This window comes from Sturnus vulgaris, chromosome 15, assembly GCF_052056855.1.
Source record: "Sturnus vulgaris isolate bStuVul1 chromosome 15, bStuVul1.hap1, whole genome shotgun sequence".
NCBI lineage: Eukaryota > Metazoa > Chordata > Aves > Passeriformes > Sturnidae > Sturnus > Sturnus vulgaris.
In genome coordinates this window covers 19489723-19513151 of record NC_142257.1, presented here as the reverse complement: position 1 = coordinate 19513151, position 23429 = coordinate 19489723, and the positions used below count along the sequence as shown (strand labels likewise).

The following is a 23429-nucleotide window of genomic DNA, read 5'->3' as shown; positions in this document are numbered from 1 at the left end:
TTTGCTGTGGGTGACTCAGCAATCCCACACTGATGAGAAAAAATGCCTTGAAAGTCCATTTTGTCCAGATGCCCACCTGGCTGACTGCATCTCTCTGCTGCTCCCAGGGATGGGATGGAATCCTGACCATGCCACGTACCTCAGAGCACTGAACTCATTCCTTCTGGAGCCATTTCCTAAGACTCAGCAGTCTTCAACCAAGCAGGCTCTGGCAGAATGGTGGTCAGAATCTCCCTCCACTCATTCAGAACATGTTATTGCTGGTGTGGGAAGCAGATCCAGCCGACCAGAACTGCCTGCTTCCAAAGAAAACACTCGCTTTACTGTATCTGCTGTTGTGAAATGTAGGAAAATAAATTATTTATTATCATGACTTTTGGGCTGAACCTGTTTGTATGGGCTTGCATGTGTCTGATCTGAAGCCTGAGTCACTGAGTGACAGACACCCTCTTGGCTGCTCCCGTTACTTACATTATGTCCACACTGTTCCAACAGCTTCAATAAAAATAGCGAGCTTGAAACTTCTCCTCTGTTGGCATTTCTTCATAGGGACAGGGTGTTTCTTAAAGAAACATCAGATCACTCTGAAAGAGGTCAGATGTGCAGGGTGAAATGGCAGAATTAATGGTGAGGCTCCCTGGCTGCACTTCCAGCCCAGCTTTAGCCCCCTCAGCTGCTGTGCTGGATTGCCAAGAGAATGGTGGAGGAGGTTTGGACATCCAGAGCTTCCCACAAATATCAGTCAATGACAACTAAAAACCTACTCCAGTCCAAAAGCTGCTCCAGGCCAAAACCTGCAGCCATTCTGCCCCTGCCAGCCACTTCCACATCTGGCAGCTGGGGCAAACTCAGGAGCAGCATTTCCACTGACACCAAGTTCGTTCCTTTTCCTCCTTCTCACTTTGTACCCCTCAGAGCAGCGAGGACTGCAGTGAGAGCTGCAGAGGAGCCCCTTGGAGAGGGAGCATGAGGGAGGGGTGGGACTGCAGCAGAACTGTCCCTTCCCTGTGCACGGATGTTCTGTCTGACAGAACTGGGGACGTGTGGCTCAGGAGAAATACAATTCCTCCACCCTCCCATCCAGCAAGGTGCAAATGTCTCAGGACATTACAGGTCCTCCCCTGGCCTGTCCCCTGGATGACTCCTCTGCAGTGCATTGAGACCACAAGGAATTGCTCACACAAATCTATGCTGCAATACCACTGCCTGCCAGGCACCAAGACAAAACCAAACCACACTCCTGCCTCACTACTGCTGGCTTGAATCCTTCAGCATTTCCACTCTAAATGCTCAGGATGGGGAGCCCAGATATGTCAGGTGGCCTGTGGTGAACACCGTGACTGGCCTTACATCCCAGAACTCTTAATTCAGTGAGTGGAGCCTCTGCTGGGCTGGATGTACCAGCCAGGAGTTTTCCACCTGACACTCATCCTTTATGTATCTGAAACAAGAGTCTGATCACCACTTCTCCCTGTGCTCACAGACTGTTTTAAAGGAGAAGAAGCAGTGGAGTCTGGAGTCCTGCAGCCGAGGAGAACGTGCAGAGATGAAGAGGATCCCACACCTTGGAGCTCCAGCCAATATCTGAGTGAGTACAACGTTCTCCACTGGCTGTGGGATGCAGCCATGGAAGAGCATGAGTAGGATGTGTGTTTGTGGTGCAGCAGGAATGCAAGCTATGCTCTGTGTGGATGGAATATGCCTGGTGCTGAAAGCTGTGGGATGGAAGAATGAATGCAGTTGTATTGGAAGAAGGAGGAATGCTTACAGTATTTTGTGTCCTCAAATGTGGATTAGCTTGGAAAGGGATGTAAGGTGGGAAAGACATATCCTGAACACCTGTTTCTACATCTGTGTGTTTTTACACTCATTCTGGAGACAGTGTGCCTTGCTCCTCACTCTGTCCTTACTCTGCACTGAGGTCCTTTCCATTTCACACAGAGTTCCTCCCCTCGAGGCAGTCACCTGTCTGTCCAAGAGATCAGAGGTGTCCATGTGCACAGAGGGCTGTGGGCACACCTGCCCATGGAAGCCCAGGAGAACTGGAGCAGAAATCACCCACCCTGGATCCGAACCTGCTGCTGCTGCTCTGAGTGTGCTCCCTGTCCTCTGGCTCCCTTGGGGTCGGGTGGCTGCAGCTTTCATGGGATCACACAGAATCCCAGCCTGGCTCAGGTTGGGTCACCTGGGGCCACCTCCCTGCTCCATCCCAGAGCTGAGGGCACAGGAATATCTGGAATGTCCCCAGGGAGGCAGGGACACTGCACAGCCTCTCTGCACACTCTGCCCAGGGCACAAGTTCTGCCTCCTGGGCAGGGGCAATTCCTGGGATCAGCCCCTGCCCCTTCCCCTGGTGCCACTGCTGGGACCTGGAGCAGAGCCTGGGACTGCTCTGACCCTCCCTGCACACGGGGACACACAGGGACAGACACACAGGGACAGACAGACAGAGACAGACAGGGACAGACAAGGACAGACAGGGACACCCAGGGGCACCCAGGGGCACCCAGGGCTGGGGCCCCTCTCAGCTGGGGCTCCTCTCCAGGCTGAGCCCCCCCAGCTCCCTCAGCCTTTCCTGGGCACAGGGAGGCTCCAGCCCTTGCTCAGCTCCAGGAGCTCCTGTCCCTGCTGTGCTGAGGATCCAGAGCTGGGCACAGCACCCAGAGGTGTCCCCAGGGCTGGGCACAGCACCCAGAGGTGTCCCCAGGGCTGGGCACAGCACCCAGAGGTGTCCCCAGGGCTGAGGTCTCTGACCTGCTGGAAATTCTCTTCATAAAGCCCTCAGGATCCCACTGGCTTTCCTCCCACAACTCAACCTGCCCCTGAGATCAGTGGGAATTTGGGCAAGTTGGGGTGTTCAGGATGGACTCTTTAGGGGTGCAGTTCTGGCAGCCACATTCCCAACATCCCTCACAAAGAAGGGATGTAACACGTTTGGAAACAGTGCTATTCTTATTTCTGTCAGCAAAAGAAATTTAATTGATTTATCAAGAAGCCAGAGCTAAAAGTCTCTCCAGAGGCAATGGAAATATAAGCACTTTCACTGACCTCTGAAAATACATGATTTATGGGAATACCCACTTATTTACCTAAATTCCCACAAACTGACCTGAAAAGATTAGCCCTTGATCTGTGGTGGCAAGGGACTCCACAGAGGAAAAGTCTCTGAAGGAGAAAGAAGCAACAACAGAATCAAAAGAAAAAGTATTCTGGAAAGCCAGCCATGCATTGAAGGCATAGAAAGTCATTTTTCCTAAGCAGTGTAACAGAATCTGGCTTGGCAGTGCTGTAGGGCTGTGGATGGACACAGACTTGTCTTCAAGTGAGTTTGGTTTGGCTGTTGGTAATTAGGAACTTGAAAGGAAATTTGGAAACACAGTAATAATAATTTCAGCTCGGAAATGCAGCAGCTCCCCAGACCTATAGGCACATTCCTGCTGTCTGTTCCCAGGGAACCTCCACGCACACCCCTGCACCGAGTGCTGGGCTGGATGAAGTCAAACTCCACTTTGGAAAGGAATTTTTTACAGGATGGCTCCCACCCCTCAATGCTCTGCTGGGTATCTGGTTGCCAACTCTTCCTAATGGATCACAGAAACGTTTAGGCTTTAAGACAAATTCCTTTATGAAAAGCTCTACGTTCTCTCATGGTATTTCCAGCAAAATTACAGACAAACTCTCAAGATATCCCATGGAATAATTTAATGCTTTAGAGTGGACACTCCACAGTGCCTCCCTCCTGGAAGGATGAAGAGTTCTGTTCATTAGGATTTGGACCTGAGATTCAGAGGGTGCAAATGAGATGCAAACGCCTGCTTATCAGCCCCCACAGCAAAAATGTTAAATGTTCCTTCAAAAAAGACTTGATGAAATTTAACCTTCCTCCTTGCAGTCCCAGCACAGCCAGCTCCCCTGAATTCAGTCAAGAAATATGAAGAAAATGAGCCATTTCAGATGTCAGATCCAAACTACGTGCTACTCTGTGTGTAAAAAAAGCATTGGGAAAATAATATGGGCCACCATCAGTTCTGATGTGCAATGTTTGAGCTGCTCTGGGGTCTTGTGTGATCTGGGAAGGGAGGAAATGTAAAGAAAAAGCCTGGCAATCATCAAAAGGAGATCAGAATCTGTAAATGCATTTATCTGAAGAGTCAGAGCATGGCCCGTGGGGCTCTGAGCCAGCACTGAGGTTGTGCCATGCCCAGGGTCTCACCTGCAGCCACTCCTTCACCTCCTCGTGGTGTTTGAAGTGAAGAAGCTGCAGAGTCCATCAGGATCAGGCCATGGGAGCCTGAAGCCAGATTTGGACCTGGACTCTGTGGGTTTGGCTCGTTCCTAGGCAGAAGTGAAAATGTGCTTGGTGGTCTGATCCAAGACTGCAGCAAGCAGGTGAGCTGGCTTCGTGCAAAACCAGTGCACAATTCTGCATGATTGGCACCTTTCACTCCCAGAGGCTGAGCTGCCACCAGACTGTGACACTGCCAAGGGCTGTGGGAGGTTTGCAAAGGAGCTGGCTCTGCTCAAGGTGGAGGTTCTGTCATTTCCATGAACCCAAACCCACACTGGAATGGAAAGTAAAAGAATAAAGTACCTACCCAGCCCCTGACAGCAAGGAGAATGTTATTGGCATCCCCCTAAATGTGATAAATCTTACAATAACTGATTATTTCAATGAACAAACACCACCAAGAAGTATCCTGGAGTCAGAGGCATGAACTCCTGGCTGGTAGGTCAGTGCTAACAGATCTTGTTTGGACAAGCCTGACAAAGATCTGCTGAGCAAAATCCAGCAGGGCCAGCAGTGCTGGGCTGGGGTGGAGGGATGGGCGTGGGTCCCAGGGCCACTGCTCCTCCCCTCACACCAGCCAAGCTAAATGAAGCATGGCCAAACCTTCTTCAGCTCAGGGCAAGAGGGAAGAGCCCAAAAATGGCTGCTGTGGATGACTTAGATGTTTGCAGTAACAGTGATCAGGATCCACATGTCCAGCATTGCATCCAGCACAGCCCTGGGCCAGCCTCTCCTTCCTCCCCATGGCCCTGCTGTGTTTGCAGTGTTTTCTGTTTTCAGAGTGCTGCAGAACCTTACAGCAGAGTCCCACGTGTCCCATGGGTCCCATGGGTCCCACAGCTGGCTCAGGGGGTGTCTGCACCCCAGCCTGCAGGGGAACCTGCACCAGCTGTGAGTGACCCCACAGGGCTCCTCTGGCTCTGAACCTGCTCTGCAGAACAGCTTCTGATGTCATTTTTAATGAGAGCCTTCTCACAGTGGCAGAGCTGAGGTGTGTGAGGCCAGGCAGCTGCTGATTTACACACAGAACACAAACCTGGGAAATCCACAGCAAGGGGGAGTGGAGAGACAGATCCACAGAGATCAACTGGAGATTTGCACTAACTTAGGAAATTCTTGCTGTTATCAAATTCAGTTATTAGCAGAATATGAAGAAAAAAGGAAGAAGAGAAAATTACCTCCATTTTTCCTGTTTTGAAGGAGAGATTTGCCTGGCTGTCATCCTGGGACAGAGAATAAAAGTTTCACTGGATGCACCTGGTACATTCCAATATTTATTAGCTAGGCTATGGAAAGGAGTTTTGTTGTGTACAGAAATCCTGCCATGCTTTTGAGGGGCAAGTCCTATTTTAGTCATTTCACAAGCCAGGCCTACAGTGGATGAGGTTTTGGCAGTAAAACAGATATCTGTGATATCACCCAGAGAACATGAACCCATTTGCACACAAGGGTTAGATTACCAGGCCAGCATCACATTTCTGGGACAGGACCATTTTCTAGGCTGTTTTCTTCCTGCAAACCCACTGACAACAAGGCTGTGTGAAGGAACACCTCAGGCTGGCCTTGCCAATGTCTGAGCAGGGACAAGAGAAGGGCAGCCCAGCCCTTGGTAGATCCACTTTGAACTGGGAAATGTAGGAGATATCATTTAAACCAGTTAAGAACATCCCTCCCTCAGTCATGAGAAAGAACTCATTAAAAAGTAGAGGAATTGAGAAAATGTAATTCCATAATCATCATGGCCCAGGAGCAGGGGGTGATGGCTGAGGGTGACTTCAGTCGTAGCTGAAGAAGGGAAGGGATAGTGTGTGGCACAGCTCAGTAATTACAACCAATTAATGCAATTAATGCTCTTTCCAGTTCCTCAGTGTTGGTTTGGCACTATGGATGACCCAGGAGAGAAATCTTAACATGTTATGAGGGTGGAATGTACTAAGAAGTTGCAGGAAGCTACAAAAAAGGAGTCTGATACTTCTCCCTCCTAGCAGTGGCTGATGGCTGTTTCCAGTATTGCTCTTTCTCTACTGCATCTTACCAAATAACTTAAAAATGCATCAGATCTTGGACATCCAGCATGGGTACCATTCCAGCAAGTAGCCGTTTATTTTATAAGGGGATTTAAATATTGTAAAACTGAATAAAATGCAGGTGTTTCCATTACAGACAAGTGAACTTCGTGTAAGCTCCACAAAGACGATTAAAAGGGCTTTGCACACTTCATTCTGCCCTGGTGGAGAGGTGGATTTTTGGCTCAGCTTGGGCAGAATTTTCTTTTGTGCTGTGCAGTCCCGAATTGCTCCCTCTGCTCTGTTTGCCCACCAGGGAGAGGCAGCTGGGGGCCACAGTGACATCTGCACCATTCTGTAAAACTGAAAATTTGGCTGGATAAGATCATTTCCATTTCATGGAGCTCCATGCCTGCTGAGGAGGATGGACTCTAACCCCACATCCTGCTGGTATTCAGATGAACCAGTCCAGGCTGCTGCCAAGGGACGCTGGGATTCACCAAAGCAGGAACATAAATACATGTGAAACATAGATTTTCACACTGGATTTTGGTAGCAAGGAATGAATTCCAAACACCTCTTGGAAAGTTTCCCCAGTGACCAAACCCAAACCCTCCTGCCCATACAGGATCAGGCTCCTTAAGAAGAGAGACTCTATGGAAAGCCTTACAACAAGGCTTAAAGACAATGAATGAAACTTCACCTGGGCCAGTTCACTGACCCCTGATTTACACCGGTAAAAATGAGCAGATAGCCAAGGTAATAGTGATTAATTATTAAATATATAATCAGTGTAACCATGCCCTCTAGAGGACTAAGTTTACCTTCATAGAGACAAAACCAACCCTTGGGTCTGAACACTCTTAAAATCTGGGAAAAAGGCATTTTGATGTTTGCATTCATTCTACATGTGAATCTAGACATGGATCACGATTTCCTCACTGGCACCATACCCTACATGCCCAAAATGGCACTGAGAGCTGGGTTTTACCTTCTGTAGCCACCTGGTGTCTCTGCCAAACAATTCATGCAGCTAATCCCCATCCAGACAGCAAAGGTCTGACCCAAGGTCTTAATCTCAACCACAGGGAAGGTCACTGGCACACATTTGATTCAATGTGTTGAATGTTGAATAAACAGTGTTCATGTTCCTACCTCCTGCTTTCCCCATATTCCTTTTTTGCATTTACTGGCAATATCCCCAACTTTCCTTGGTCACTGTGGTTTACATTCCCAGCTGGTTTGAGCTGCAGAAATGTGAGTGAGCTCCCTGTGAGTGCAGTCTGTCTGTGGGGCTGAGATGTGCTGGGGTGCTGGGGCAGGACCTGCGATGTCCATGGGGACCTGGCTGCCCCACGCTCCTCAAGGAGACAACAAATGCTTCAGGAGCTCTTGTTTGGCCTAAAACATCCATTTTGGGATCAGAACCCACTGCTGCTCACGTGAGCCACAAACAAGCAGCTGTGTGCCAGCTACTCTGGAAAACAAAATCCAGAAAGGAACAGGGGAAGGGTCAGAGATATTCCAGGAAGCAATAGAAAGGAAATTCTTGTCAGTCCAAGCAGCCCAAGGATGCAGGGCTGGAGTGTGGCTGCTCTTGAGGGACAAGCACACAACAGGGAGCTCCTGCTCTTGCTCTCTACCAGAGAATATTTTGACACCTTTCCCGTGGCACCTCAGCTTCGTGTCCAAGGCTCCCCACGTGTTTAGGGGACAGAGGAGGCTGGAGTGCAGCTGCAGTTCTGTGCTTACATTGAGTGAACCCAAAATAATTCAGACATGGGATTTGCAGAGGCTGTACCACCAGCTTTGCTCTTCTCCTTGAGCTCTTGGGATGTAAGACACCAAATATGCTCCAGCTGGCAGACATTGCCTTTCAAACCCATCTGGGGATGTTTTCTTTTTCTTCCTTTTTAAAATCCCACTTTTACAGGATTCTTGTTCTTCCTGACTTTTCTCTCAGTACAAGGATATGTGTTTTTTTCCCTTGGTTACTTTGACTCTGCTGACCTGGTTTCGTGCCTTCCTTTGGAAATGTTTAGGTGTCTCAGCAATGGAGAGGATGAATCAGTGAACATGCAGCAGGTCTGGGAAAACCACAGCAGAAAGGAACTTGGGGAGCAGAGATGATGGTGGGGCTGTGCAAACAGCTCCGTGTTCTATCACTTCCCCTTTTCTCCCCGAATTTTCATGGGCATTGCTCCCTGAGCAGGAGCTGCCCTTTCTTGTGCCCAGCTCAAACACAACCCAGAGCATTCCAGTGGCAGCTGCAGGACACCCAGTGTATCCCAAACTTTCTGGTTTGAAGGATGATTTTCTGGGAAAGTGCAGGTCTGGTCCTCAGAGGGCTGAGCTGGGAGGAATCCAGATTTTAATTCCTTCTCAGAAACACCAGGAGCTTCATTTTGGGATCCTGCTCTGCCACCCACCTGCTGTGGGCACAGCCATTGGCTTCAGCAGCAATAAACACACCTGAGAAACACACAGAGGTTTGGAGATGGTTCAGGAAGGGAGAAATCAGACACCTTGGTCAAGTGAATTATGTGATATAAAGGGCATTGAACATTCAGCACACAAATAATGAATAAATGCAGAACAATGTAACACAATGATCTAATTCATTCATTTTTCAGTTAAAATAGAGGATGTGATCTTTAGACACTCTCCCTACCAAAAGTTAGGAGTAATATTCTAATATATTTGTTATTCTTTTTTTAAAGCCTTTTCCAGAGAAGAAAGTGATTGAAGTATAATTTAGGTGGAAAACGTTCCTCAGAATTAACCATCCTGTGTCTTGGCCCTGGGGCAGGGATGCCCAGCATTTGAAGGATTTTCAGTCATCCCCTGATTTCAGCTGGATTAATCAGGTCTCAGCCTAAGCTCAGCCACAAGGACCATGTGCCATCAGACTCCTCATTTCCACAGAGAGGAGCTGGTTCATGCTCAGATCTCCAAAAGATCCATCACTGAAGGAATCTCCCACAGCAGTACCCTGAGCATTTGAAAAGTGCTGTACAAAAATGCAGGTTTGTTATTGCAAACAAGGGTTTTTTTCTCCTACAATCAATTGAATCCGAATCAAATGAATGGGTGTGTTGAAAACAGGACTGAAAAACAAGGGATAGTAGCTCTGCTAGGGTTCAGTAACGTTCTAGACCTTGCTCTGAAAAGGGTAAATATTTTTCGAATTCTGAATGTTTGATACAACTGCAGTGACTGACGTTCTGGTTTTACTGCATTACTAAATCACATTATAAATGAAATTTAAAGGTAGTTAACAAAATAATCTTTATGTCAAATGGATGAAATGTGGGTTCACCCTTTGAGAATGTCATTCTTTGGTTTTGTAGTGTCCCTTCAAGGCTAATCTAAAAGAAAATTAAATTAATTTCATGCTCACCACCTTTAAATTGCAGAAGTGAAAACCTTTCAGGACTTGCCAATTACTAAGGAAACTTCATAGCTGGATTATTCCCAAATTGCACACCCTTTATTTTAACCACTAAAGGCAAACACATGGTTTTGATGGGTCGTAAAAGAACAGGTTGCTTTTTCAGGATTGAAAGAAGCTGTAATTACTTCCCTTGTTTGGTGACTTCCTGATTTCCTTAGGTTGTTATGGGTGATCCCATTCTGCTGAGGTAATTGGAGCTGCTGGAGTGCAGTCCATGACCTGGGGGAATGACCAGTGGCTTTTCAGTCTGGGTGACTGGCACCTAATGAGTGGAGCTGTGCTTCCCAGGAAACCAGGACACCACCACCGCCCTAAGTGCTCAGTGTGGGGACTTTAAAGGCTTAGCTTTCACTGCCCAAGCAAATTATGCCTCTGATTCTCTGAAACCAAGCTAAGCCAGCTCCAGATACAGGGAAAATAAAGATGTTTCCTTCAGGCAGGAATAGGAGAAACAGATCTCAGCAGAGGTGAGCCTCAGATATTTCTGCAGACAACCAAATGCTGCCATACCAACAAAAGAGGTGAGGAACAGCTCTCCAGTCTGCTCTTGTCTGTAACACGAGATGTAATAAGACATGGTTTCAATGAGGGGGTGCATGGCTGCAATGACTGGGTTACTCCAGTAAGACCTGAACTAGCCAAGAGTTAAAATAAAACCACCCAAGTCTCCCAAGGCCAGCCCAGGCTGGGCGAGGGCATCGTGCCTGAGCCATCCTTGGAGGAGGGAAAGTTGCAGCTGTCCTTCCATGGGGACCCCTCAGGTGAGGTCCCTTCCATCCCAGCAGGTGAGCCAGGCAGCAGCAGCAGCTCAGCACAGCTCCCACAGAAGGCATTTCTGGTTCAGCTGTAAGCACAGCTTCCTTTGCTTTCTGCAGTTTTTCACGTGTGTTGTGTCACCTCTGTTCAGAAGCACAAACTTGGACTTGTGCTGTGTGAAGTTGGGATACCAACACCAGCCCGTGGTTCCTGATCCAGGGTATCCTGGATTTCAGGTGTTTTGGAATTCATGCTGCCTTGGCTAAGGTTGCTTGGAGCTCAGTGCTCCCAGTGAACTGATGGGAAGAGGTAAAATCGGGTAATGGGGGCAGATCAGGTTTCTTTGTGTGGGGTAAAAGGCACATCCAGCTCCCCCCGTCCCCCCAGGACTGTCAGACCCAGCACCTGCAGACCCCAAATTCAGCAGTAGAGGTGAGGCTGGGAGTGAAGATGCCACCCACACCCCCCAGGTTTTGATAGCAGAAATCTGCACATGGGACACTGCTCAGGCTCTCAGAGCTCATCAAAGCTGCCAGCCTGGCCAAGAACTGGGGGAGCAGAGCTGTCCTGCTCTCTGGGGTGGACACCAGGGCTGTGACAGCATCCTGCTGCCATTTCACCTGGAAACACCTCCCAGCTCCCCTTCCCAAGTGAAACAGCCTCAGAGGAAAGCAGTGTCCACACAGAATCTGGGAAGGACTAAGCAGCAGTCCCACGTGGGTGAGCAGATTTATTTGGGTTGGAAAAGATCTCCAAGATCATCGAGTCCAACTGTTACCCCAGCACTGCCAAACCCACCCCTAAACTACGATCCCAGGTGCCATATTTATACAGCTTTTAAATCCCTCCAGGGATGGTGACTCCATCACTGCCCTGGGCAGCCTGTGCCAGGGCTGGAAAACCCTTTAGGGGAAGAACTTTCCCCTCATATCCATCCTAAACCTGTGCTGCTGTAACTCGAGGCCATTTCTTTTTTTCCTGTCTCTTGTTCCCTGCGAGCAGAGCCTCCCCCTCCTGTCAGGGGGCTGTGGGGAGTGAGAAGGTTCCCCCTGAGCCTACAGAGCCTGTGGACATCCACTGCAGCCCTCCAGTCACTCAGCCCATCATGTTTCCATAAGTTAGTAGTGTCCTTAAAAGATGAGGTTTGGGATTATCTTGTTTGGTTGCTGTAGAGTGAGCAGCCGAATTTATCAGGGTGAGAGGTGTCAAAAGCTGCTGGGAAATCCATTAGGTCAGCAGTCACCTGGGATCTTGTGGCCTTTGGGGACATCAGCAGCCAGGCAGGCTGGCACTCTGCCATGCTAAGAAGAGGCACAGCACTGTCCAGGAATGACCCAGCCTGAGCCCTCCAGGACAAACCCAGCACAGAATCCTCCCCCTTACAAACCTCCCTGAAGGGGCAGGCAGCGCTGGGGGAGCTCCCAAGTGAGGGAACAGATGCTCTCTGCTCCCCTGCCCACCTCCCCTCCAAAACCATCTGACATGCCCAGAAAGCAGAGTTTGGGAGATGATGATTAATAGCTTTGTTTACTTTTTTTCTGATCTGTTATAACAGGCAAGGAGATACCATTTGTTGAAATACAGATCTGTCATAAAAATAAGCAACCAAAAAATACAAGTAAAACAAAACAGTCTTCATGTCTTAACTTTCCAGATGTAAGTTTCTGAGTTCCCACTTGGGTTGTTATTATTATTATTACTACTATTACAATAATAATAGGATTCCCAGTCATGGAGTGGGACCAGCACTCGAATAGAAGCACAAGACTGGAGAGCAGAGGTGAGTGCAGCCAGCCAGGGGAGCAGATGTTGCCTCGCCTGCATTTCTCAACATGCTGAGCTCTCATAACCACCACGTCCACCAGGGACCCTCGGCAAGGCCAGCCAGGCTGGTGGGACCTCACTGCACAGGGGCTCCAAATCCTCCTGCAGCCACACAGAAACGAGGAGGAGGAGGAGGAGGCTCAGGAGCAGCCTCCAGCCTCTTCAGGGAATGTCCCATCCCTCCAAACGTGGCTTTAAACTGCAAGGTCTGGAGCCAGGCTCAGGCTCAGGCTCAACCTTCCCCCAAACCCAATCAGTTCAGATTTAGGGATTTGGCCCCTGTTTGTCAATGAGAAGGGCTTGCTGCAGACTTTGGATCTGAATTCAACCCTTCCCAAACTTGTGTGGGAATGCTCCGAGCCATCTCTATTTGTCTTGGGTAGGGGAGTCGCTGTGATGCTCTGCAGTGGAACTTTCCACTAGCAACAACACCAGAGACAAAGAGCTCATGCTCTGACCTTTATGAAACTATTCCTTAACAAAATTTACTCAAGTAAAGAATCCACAGTCCCAGGTTTTACTCATTTAATTGATACGGACATGAAATATTTTGCGTTGTTTTAATAATAGTTTGGTTTTCTGCTATTTAAAAAAAAAAAAAAAAAAAAAAAAAAAAAAAGTTCATTTCTCCGAACATATTTTTAGCAAAAATATTTTGCTTGAACTTTTTTCCTCTGCCTTCAAAGGCTGCTGCACAGTTCTGGGGTGCTAAATACTAAACTCACATTCTATCACTCCATCTCCTCCCATTTGGATGGTAATCACAGGATCCTGATGCCAAACTCTGGAAGATATTTTTTCCAGCAGCAGCATCTGGCTTCTTGGCAGAGGCTGCGAGCAGTTGTGCTGGCAGCAGTGGGAGCTGCCTGAGTCTGTCATGTGTTTAGGCTGCTGCAGAGCTGTCTGAAGCACCGGGCTGCCTCAGACACTGCGTTCTCCTGCCTGCCATTGCCTGATCCCTCTGTGCTCCCTGCTAGCACAGCTCTGCCCATCCTGAGGCTTCTCTGCACATTATTCTTCTTCATCGGGAATTACAGGGGATGTTTGTGGGGCTCTTCTCAGCCCAGCAGAGCCCAGCAGAACCCAGCTCTGCTCCTGCAGCCTGGAGCTGCTCTGGATCTCTGTGGAGGGATTGGTTTGTGCTCGATTTCAGGAGCCTTGGGCCAGCAGGAGACGCTCGGGGCCAGGTCCTGTCCCAGAGCCCTGCCCCACAGCAGGAACTCCCAGAATAACCCCCAACACCAACCCTACAGCAGGAGCTCCCAGAATAACCCCCAACACCAACCCCACAGCCTGCCCCAGAGCAGGAACTCCCAAACTAACCCCTAACACCAACCCTACAGCAGAAACTCCCAAACTAACCCCTAACACCAACCCCACAGCAGGAACTCCCAGAATAACCCCTAACACCAACCCCACAGCAGGAACTCCCAGAATAACCCCTAACACCAACCCCACAGCAGGAACTCCCAGAATAACCCCCAACACCAACCCTACAGCAGGAGCTCCCAGAATAACCCCTAACACCAACCCCACAGCCTGCACACCGACCCACAGCTCCTTCCAGGAGCCCCTTGCTGCCCTGAGTGCCTCAGTTCTGGTACAGGCACAGCTGGAGGGATCCCCACTCCTGCTGCTCAGCCTGGCAGGGGAAAACCTGGAACCCCCCCATTCCCTGCATGCTAAAAGATGGATCATAAAATACAGAGGAGTAAAGAACGGATTTATTTCCTGCCATGCAAATTCTTAGACGTAATTCCTGTTTCTGGAAAAAGATGTATAGGAATAAAAGCCTTCTGCTCAGCTGTATAAGCCCTGTTAAACTTGAATTTCTCTCTCAGTTTGAGCCACTCAAAAACGCACCAGGGTGCTCATGCAGCTCTCCAGATTGTCATTAAGTCTTTGCCCTCCTGTTCCCATTGCATATTTCTTTAGATATGCACTTTTCTTCCCCACGTTCAACACTTTATGGGAGGATGAAGAGTTTATTTTATGACGTGGTTGTTAAGGATTTCGTTTTGCACCAGAAAGGGCCTGAATGGAAATGCTGAAGCCCCGAATTCTACCTGGGGCTCGAAATGGCTTTGATTTTAGAGATCACTATTTTGTTGAGGTTTTAACACTTATTCTGGATAACCAGCCTTGCTGAGTTCTAAGAACACAGGTCCAGAAAGGTGCAAATTGGTCCAGAAGGGAAGGGTGAGGCTCTGCTCTAAAGATATGAAAATAGTAATAATAGTAATTATTATCATCATGATCTGTGCAGACATTTTCCACAAAAGCAAAACAGAACCACGCTGCTCCAGCCCCAAAGCTGATTTCTATAGAGAGACATTTGAAAAGCTTCCTGTGGTTTGACACAGTGTTTAAGAGGAAAACAAAACAAAAGTTTGGACACCACTTGCCTTGTTTATTTATGAAGTCTGAATTGGGAATTAATTTTGTTTCCCCTGCTCTTACATTGCCTTCTGCAGCTCTGGCATGGCTGGGGAATTTGTGCAACTACCTCCAAAAGATCACAATCATATCAAATTCAGGAACGAGCTTGTTCTTGTTTATTTACCAGTTGAATTCACCATCCCTGATTTCCCAGCACTTGCTGAGATATGACAATATCCAACCATGTAAATCTGGATGTCTGAAATTCAGAATGTCTGAATGAGAACCCTGACTCAGACACTTCCAGGCAGTTTTGCTGACATATGGATTCAGAGAGACCTGATCAGGTTTCAAACTTTTTCAGTTCTTTCTCTAAAATCAACACAGATGCCAGACATTTTGTGATTCACTCATCACTAATAAACAATCATTTTACTCTTGCAAAACCTCATTCTCCTGCTGTTCCCAGCCCCTATCAGAAATGCTGCTTTAATAAACTCAACTCGTCTGGATTCACAGGAGTTCCTCCAGGGGTGATTTTGGATCAATATATTTAATTTGTTTTGTGGCAGAGAGGAACATTCCTTCCTCATATATGTGGTTTATTTGTGTCTATGCATTCTGCAAAGGAGAGCATAAGTCATTTAAGGAGCCAGCTTAGGAAATGTAAGGAACCACATTAAGAATTTAGGGAGATGGATTACTTGGAGGGATTCCTTTAAGACCCAGTGGAAGATATTTTGCTGAAAACCTTTATGAAGAACTAGCCCATTAAGCATCTCGATGTATTCCCAGAAATTCCAGAAATGTTTAATCAGATATTTAGAATTTCCAATATTAACCAGAACTGTTGCCAGTGGAAAGTTGGACTTCTAGCAGAAGATTTTTGAGTTATTAAGACAGATTTGCTTGTTGTTAAAAGGTGTTACTTCCCGGAATTCTGCTATGGAAGGGCTGGAGGAGGAACAGCTCGTGGCAGTTGTGGGTTTTTAAGATATCCAGAAATTATAAGCAAATCTCAAGATGTGCACTTTGGTTTTACTCAACAGCAGAGGTAGCAAGGTGAGGTTCTAAAAGGAACCCAAGGGATTCACATCACTCCCTCCAAGTCCAACCATTTCTGGTCCATGTATCTCCAAATGTCTGCTGGAAATCCTAATTTGGATCTGAGCTTTTGAAAGGTTTTCAGTGGAGCACCTGGGGCAGGTGTGATACCTCTGCTAAGAGCTGTGCAGGGCTGAACACTTCCCACTGCCCTTTTCCCACGAGAGCAAAGCAAGGCCAGCTCAGGATCAGTGTTTGGACAGGAAATGACTTTTGCAATGTGGGTCTGGCCCGGGCAGGACAAGGACAGAGAACCCAAGGGAAATCCTCACTCCACTGACTTGAATCAATAATCTCCTGTGCCTTCCATTGAAGCAAGGTCTTGTGCAAATATCTGGGTATTTCCCAACCTCAGAAAGTGCCCGGCCTCCTTTCACGTGGCTGACACAGATTCAGGGATAAACTTTGCTTACTCACCTGGGCAGGTTCCCTCTCCCATCCACTCAGTGCTTCGGGTCACAAGTCTGCAAACTGAGAGAAAAGTCTTTCTAAGAACCCCATCATCTTTTGAAGATTATTCTGGCAGTGCACCTTGCCTTTCTCCTGAAAGGCTCAGAGCAATAAATCCAGCACGAGTATGGCACAGGTCAGGTGGGCATTTACCACCCAGAAATACAAACCATGCACCTGATCTCTCTCTCCTCCCTGTGGGCAGTCAGGGGGTTGTAGCTTTGCTTTATTTTGTCGTTTGTACTACAAACTTTACTGCAGAGAGCGACTGAGATCTCAAATAAATCCTGACTGAGGGATGACACAAAGCCAAAAGGATGTTGGACAACAAAAAAGGCACAGGCAGACAGAGCACGGAAAGCCAGCATGCCTGCTCATCTGGGACAGGTTTCCAGCTCTGTCAAATCTTCTCCTACCTGCCAGTGACTTTGGGCCATCCCCAGGCTGAAGCCAGCAGCTCTGCAGGGTGGGGCCAGGGTGACAAACACACAGCAAAAGGTGACACAGAGAAGGCTTTTGTTCCCTGGAGGGGAAGGGTCTGCAACTTTTGTAGAAGCACATGGATATTTATGTAGAAATGAAGATTCATTTAAAAAAATAATTTAACTGAAAGTAGGAAAATGTATTCTCACAGTAACCTGTTCATAGGCACTGGCTAATTTAGCATTAAATCCCATACTCTCCCTGGCACTGCTGCAGAGGAAGGTATTTCCTGAACAGCTTGTTTCAAGTTTCATTCATAGGTACTGCCTAAAATTAGGTCCACCACTTTCATTCAGGTCCAAATCCTTTGCCTAGTGCAACACTTTTTAGAAACAGAAGCTCAGCTGAATGTGCTCCACGCTCTGCCCTATTCCCTGGAGCTGGCAGAGAGCTGCACATCCCACCAAGGGATCCCCCAGAGCTGGGCTGGCAGCAGGGGGCTAAAACTGTGCCTAAGTGCAAAGCACCTGCTTTTCTAAACGTGTGCCTAAGTGCAAAGCACCTGCTTTTTCATGGGTGATCCCAAACTCCACAGAGGAACAAACCCTCCCTTTGACCCCCGACAAAGCACATCCTGATGCAGATAAACAAATGCTTGGTGGCCTCAGTGTGCCCTGTGAGCTGGGCTCGGAGCTAGAGCTCTGAAATGTGGCCAGAGGATGCTCTTGAACTGTGGCCAGAGGATTCTCTTGAACTGTGGCCAGAGGATGCTCTTGAATTGTGGCCAGAGGATGCTCTTGAATTGTGGTCAAAGGATGCTCTTGCTCACGTGGAGCTGAGAGCCTCGGGAAGCACTGACCTGCACATCCCACACTCTCACCACACAGGAGCTGCATTTCTGGTTGAGGCAAGCTGCAAAACCCCCGAGAGGGAATGCTCGACACACCCACACCCTCACAGCACCTCGGGTTTGTTTTGACCCCAGCTCAGTAACTTCATCCCCAGCCTTTGTGGTCAGAGTTGATTTTCGTTTTGGAGCCTCTCCCAGGGGTGTGAGTGGCACCATGCCCTGGACATTGTCCCCTTCCCAGGTGAGCACAGGTAACCCTGATGGCTGTGGTCACCTCATGTGAACTGCACACCCCAGTGCAGCCTGCAGGTCTCCCCATCCCAGCTGGGGCCTTCCCAGCACGGAAAGGAGAAGCTCACACCTGGATCCTGGAGCTGTCCTGGTGCTCCCAGAGAGGGAAGCCCCCGAGCTCCCTTGGTGCTGGGCTTTAGCAGCTCCTGCACTGTGTCCCCAGCGTGAATGTGGGCTGGTGGAATCCAGCCATGGCACGTGGGTGATGCAGCGTGCCCAGGACCACAACAACAACACCAGAAATGCAAAAAAAAAAAATAACCCTGGGGTGTTCCAGCCCCCAACCAGGCCAGCTGGGCCCTGGCTCAGGCAGCTGGCACTCGCTGAGGGACAAACGTGCTCGGAGGCCAGGCATGGCCAGAGCAGCAGGAGGCACAAACTGCTGGCAAACAAACAGAAAACAGGCACTTTCTTTGGCAAAATCCAAGAGAGAGAGCAAGCTGCCCATTTTTAGCACTCGTTAATTGTTTTAAAATCCATCTGACAACAGCTGCTAAATAATTTAGCATTTTGACCCATATGTCTGAAGCAACAAATAACAATAAATAAAACGCTGCCTGGGAGGGGAATGGTGGCTGGGAGCTCCAGCATTGCAGCGAATGCTCTGCACCACCCACAGCTCCTGGCAGGGCTCAGACAGCGCCGAGGGAAGGCTCTGCTCGGTGCCAGGGCTGGGCTCTCCTCTGTCCCTTGTCACCAAGGGGAGGGACGGTCAGCAGGGATGCCGGGGAGCCTCTGCCACGATCACATTGTGCTCTGAGGATGCCCCCGCTGCCTGGGGACACGCTGCTCACATACGACACGGAGCCGAAATCATTGGCGCTGACCACAAGTTTAATTTCAGCCGGACAAAGTCACTTGAGGTTTTCCGACCTGAGCACCGGGTCAAAGCCCTCGATCCCAGCCCCAAAGCAGTGACGGTGGGGCGTTCCTGGGGAAATCCCGGGGCCAGGACACACGGAGCACACGAGGATAGGACGTCAGGAGCTGTTGCTGTTTTTGCCCTGCAGCCCTTCCAAACCACGGCGCTGGGAAGGCGCAGCCAGGCCCGGGTGCGTCACACCAGGCCGGCTGCCCTGGCTTTGTGCGGCCATCCCGGCACCAATTGGACACAGCCGAGCGTCTGCTTTGTGGGGAATGTGTTTCTCTTGCATTTAAGTGGAGATTTGAAAAGCTTTTGCCTCCCTCCTCCCTTCCTCCTGGAGGCTCATGAATCACAGAGCCGCCAGACGAATGAGTCACCCCGCCAGTTCTTGGTCAAGCGTGCCAGTCTGGGAGGCTCGAACGGCATCGAATGGGAGCGGGCGGCTTTGTCGGTGACCGGCCATGTGTTGAGCCTCCTCGGGGTCATCCCCGTCCTCTTTGTGCGCTGTTCCTGTCAGCTCGTAATTGCTCTTTTGTCAGGAAAACCTGTGAACGCCTCCGGGGAGGGCGGCCGGGCAGAGGCTGGGGGGTTTGTGAGGAAGGGCAGCCCCGAGGCCTTCCCGGGACCGATTGTTCTGCCCGGTCTCAGTTCACTGAGCTTGAACTTCCAAACGCGCCCGGCTCAGCCCTGTGCCTGTGAACCCGCCTGGGCTGCGGCCCTCGGCCCCGGCAGGGTCCCGGAGAACCGGGGAGACCCAGAGAACCGAGAGAGAACCGGGGAGAGACCCAGAGAACCGGGGAGAGCCAGAGAACCGGGGGAGAGACAGAGAACCGGGGGAGAGACAGAGAACCGGGGGAGAGACAGAGAACCGGGGGAGACCCAGAGAACCGGGAGAGAACCGGGGAGAGACCCAGAGAACCGGGGAGAGCCAGAGAACCGGGGGAGAGACAGAGAACCGGGGGGGAGAGACAGAGAACCGGGGGAGACCCAGAGAACCGAGAGAGAACCGGGGAGAGACCCAGAGAACCTGGGGAGAGACAGAGAACCGGGTGAGAGATCCAGAGAACCAGGGAGAGCCAGAGAACCAGGGAGAGCCAGAGAACCGGGGGAGAGCCAGAGAACCGAGAGAGAACCAGGAGAGAGCCAGAGAACTGGGACTGTCCCACAGCCCCGGAGGATCCCACAGCCCTGAGGATCCCACAGCCCCAGGAGGATCCCATAGCCCCAGGAGGATCCCACAGCCCCAGGAGGATCCCATAGCCCCAGGAGGATCCCACAGTCCTGAGGGTTCCACAGCCCTGAGGATCCCACAGCCCAGGAGGATCCCATAGCCCTGAGGGTCCCAGAGCCCCAGGAGGATCCCACAGCCCAGGAGGATCCCACAGTCCCGAGGGTCCCACAGTCCTGAGGGTCCCACAGCCCCTCAAAAGCTCCCTGGCACTGCAGGTGACCCAGGCCAACACTAAAACCCACAATTAAGGCTCTCTGGTGGTGAGCACTGGTACAGACCACACACAGTTTAATAACTGGAAATATGGCAGGCTGAAAAACAGTTGCCTCAATTTATTCCGGAGTAGGAAACTTAAAATCTGCCACCAGCTTGTCAAAATCTCTTTTTTGTTGTTGTTGTTTTCCTTTAAAAAAAAAAAAAAAAAAAAAAGTGAGAGAGAAAATAGCTGGGGCTGCAATTCTCCCGTGTTAAAATACGCAGTAGGGTCCTGTTCAGGCATTCAAAGAGAATCTTTGGATCTCCCTCTGTTTCATTATCACTAAATTTGGCACAGACTCTGCTCCCCTTGGATGCCAGCTGTGCCCTCTCCCATCTCTCATCTCTCCTGCTCCAGGAACAGGCACAGTGGACAGGTGACACCTGGAGATTCATAAAGAGGGATGAAGGGAATGGGAAGAGGCCACTTACAACCAGATTTCCAAAAGTTATCAGCAATTTGAGCTCTATCCTCAAACAACTGGGGATATGCAAAAATGTTTCCCTAACCCTTTCTTGCTTAGCATCCCCTGGCAATTTTTCACCTCTCACTCACTGTTCCAAACAAACATTTAGAAAGCAAAGGTTTGTTTGAAAAAAAGGTTTGTTTTTAGAAAGCAAAGCCCCCCATCACGTGAAGCACAGACCAAGCCAGAACTTGTTCACAGCCCATTCCATCACAATCCTCTGCAAAGGAAAACACTAAGAAAATAATATTGACCTTAAAACCTATTTCTGTGGAGGGTGGCAGGAGCTGCTGGCCTGTGGGGTGAGCCTGGCCCTGCTGTGTCTCTGACACCACTTTGGTTGTCCTGTTCTTCCAGGCTGCATTTCAGGAGCCATCTCAGGAGTCCCCTGGGAGATTCTACACTCCTGTATTATCTTCTCAGGTCTTTGGCTGTAGAGATTCAGGATTGTTCCAGAAAAGTTCCACCTTAATAAATCTCTATCAGCGTTTCTAAAATGACAGTGAACGATTTGCAGCTCCAGCCATGTTCTCTAAGCTTGATTTTCTACAAAGGAACATCTTGCTCCTTTTTTTTTCTCCTCATTTACTGTAAACCTCGAGGTCAAGGAAGGTTTGATAGCTCTGGGATTAAACATTTATGAAGACAGAGCTCTGCACACCAGCCAAATAAAACTTGCTTTTAAATAAGGAATACTTACCTACACCAGGGAAACTTTTTCGTGGTGCCTGCTCCTGCCCTTTTCAGTGTAAGTGCTTGTTTTATCATCATTTACACACACAAACCATGGCAACAAGGAAACACTACAGTTGTATTAATAGGAATGGCTGCTTACTTTCCATTGACCTTTTGCTTGGGAAAAGGAAATAATCAGAGCTTCAGCTGATATTGAAGGAAATCAGACAGAGCAGTGCCTAACAGTGGATCTGCCTTGAAGCATCTCTAGCATTTCTTCAGTTTATGGAAGCTCGTGGACACAGTCTGCACATTCCTGATACCTTCCTTCTGGCAAAAAGCATAGAAATGTCAAGAAAACAAAATTACAAAGATGTGCAAAGATTTTTCCCAAGGATCACAGCATTCCAACATTTTCGAGGTCCTTTCAGTGATGGAATTTCACAGCAAACATCTCAGCTTCTCGTTAGGGTCTGCACGGGAGCAGGGAAGGCTGCAGGAGCCAAGACACACCAGTTCAGGTTAACACCCAACATTTAAGGCACTTTTGAAGAAAAACTCCCTTGTCCCACCTTCAGGCAACAATTTGAAAGACGTGCAGCTTCAATTGACTGTCACATTATCCCCAGCTCTGTGAGGAGGAGGGTCTTGGTTGTATCCAAATTTCCTGGCACTGGTAGCTGGGCAGTGTCATTTCCTTCATCTCCTGTCTGCAGCTCTCCCACACAGCTGTTGTCTCCTCTGCTCCATGCAGGAATATTTGGGAAGAGACACTGCCAGCCATATACCAAATATACAGATATACAATTTTTTAAAAATAATATTTTCATATTCTAATGGGAAAATAATACATGGAAAAACCCCAAATTATTGGTGAATGTCAAGAGGATCAAATATCCAATTTTTTAATCTTACTACTGAGGTCAGAATAGGCAAAGCATCTCTGTAGCTTTGGACATGGAAGTGAAGCAAAATGTTCTGGAGGAAAAGGAGACAGAAATATTTAGGAATTTAACTGATTACAGCTGGTGACTGATAATGAACTGAGAGGGGGTGCATCCCCATGAAATAAAAGTGCTCTTGCTACCTGTGAGCTGAAGCTGTTTAGGAGTAACAGAAGCAGCTCCAGAACACTTTCCTGGAGACTGAGATCAGCCACAGGGTCTGCACTGCTTGTCTGGCACTGCATTCTCTTCTTTATTCACTCACTACTCAGTCAGGTAAAAGGATGATAAGATAAGCAGTTTTTCCTCCTGTGACCAATATTTTAGAAAGCACTCATGACATGAACTTCACCACTCAGCAGGTGATCATGAGCATAATTTCTGGTGAATCGATTTTCAAACCCTTCATCTTCACATTCCTCCTAAGTCTTCATCCGACTGTGTGACTTTGACAAAGCTTAATAAAGCTGCCTAGCAGAATGCTTTAAAATATGCCAAAAACATGTTTTCCTTTCCTGTTCCTTTTGTGTTTTTTTTATTCTGTTTCCTTTTTCTGCTTTATTTTTCCGAGTGAGAAAAATAGGGCTGGATCATTTTGATTAGAATATTTTTGGCATTAAATACCACAATTAAATAATCCCTTGGTGTCAATACACAAAGGTTAAAATCTTGGTTTCAGGGAAATTACACCTTTGATTGTGGTGAGACCAGTTGGGGTTTTTTCTTAGTCCTTACAATCTCCCCTCACAGAGTGATTAATCATAAGAGGAGGAAATATCTGACTGTGTTTGTGAAGAGCTATTCAAATATACACCACTTAGCAACTAAGTTTTGTTAAACATTTTTTGTCCCTCTCTGAGTTACTTTATTCCCAACAAGATGTTAAGACCCAGGAAAAATAAAGCTTTTCCCAAGAGAGCTATTACTGCTTGAGAGCAATCACCTGTAGGAGTGTAAATTATTTGCACCAGGGATTATTTATTCTCTTGATGGCATTTTCAGGTGATTGTTTTAAAGATGAGGAAGGGCTGGAGCATCTCCATGTCCAGGAAAGCTGAGGGAGCTGGGGCTGCTCAGCCTAGAGAGGAACCCCAGGTGAGAGGGAGCACAGGTAAGGGCACAGAGGTGATTTCGCCTCGGGAGAGGGGAGTCACCCCCGGGGGCTCC

General features: G+C 48.6%; 1 long non-coding RNA gene across 1 annotated transcript; it reads right to left on the bottom strand.

The window, feature by feature from the left end:
- Positions 1-476: 476 nt before the first annotated feature.
- LOC148222068 (uncharacterized) lies at positions 477-21406 on the bottom strand. Its single transcript, XR_015807050.1, has 3 exons — positions 21344-21406; positions 16229-16282; positions 477-584 (listed from the first exon to the last, which is right to left on the bottom strand). It is a non-coding gene; the product is annotated as an uncharacterized LOC148222068 (long non-coding RNA).
- Positions 21407-23429: the final 2023 nt, after the last annotated feature.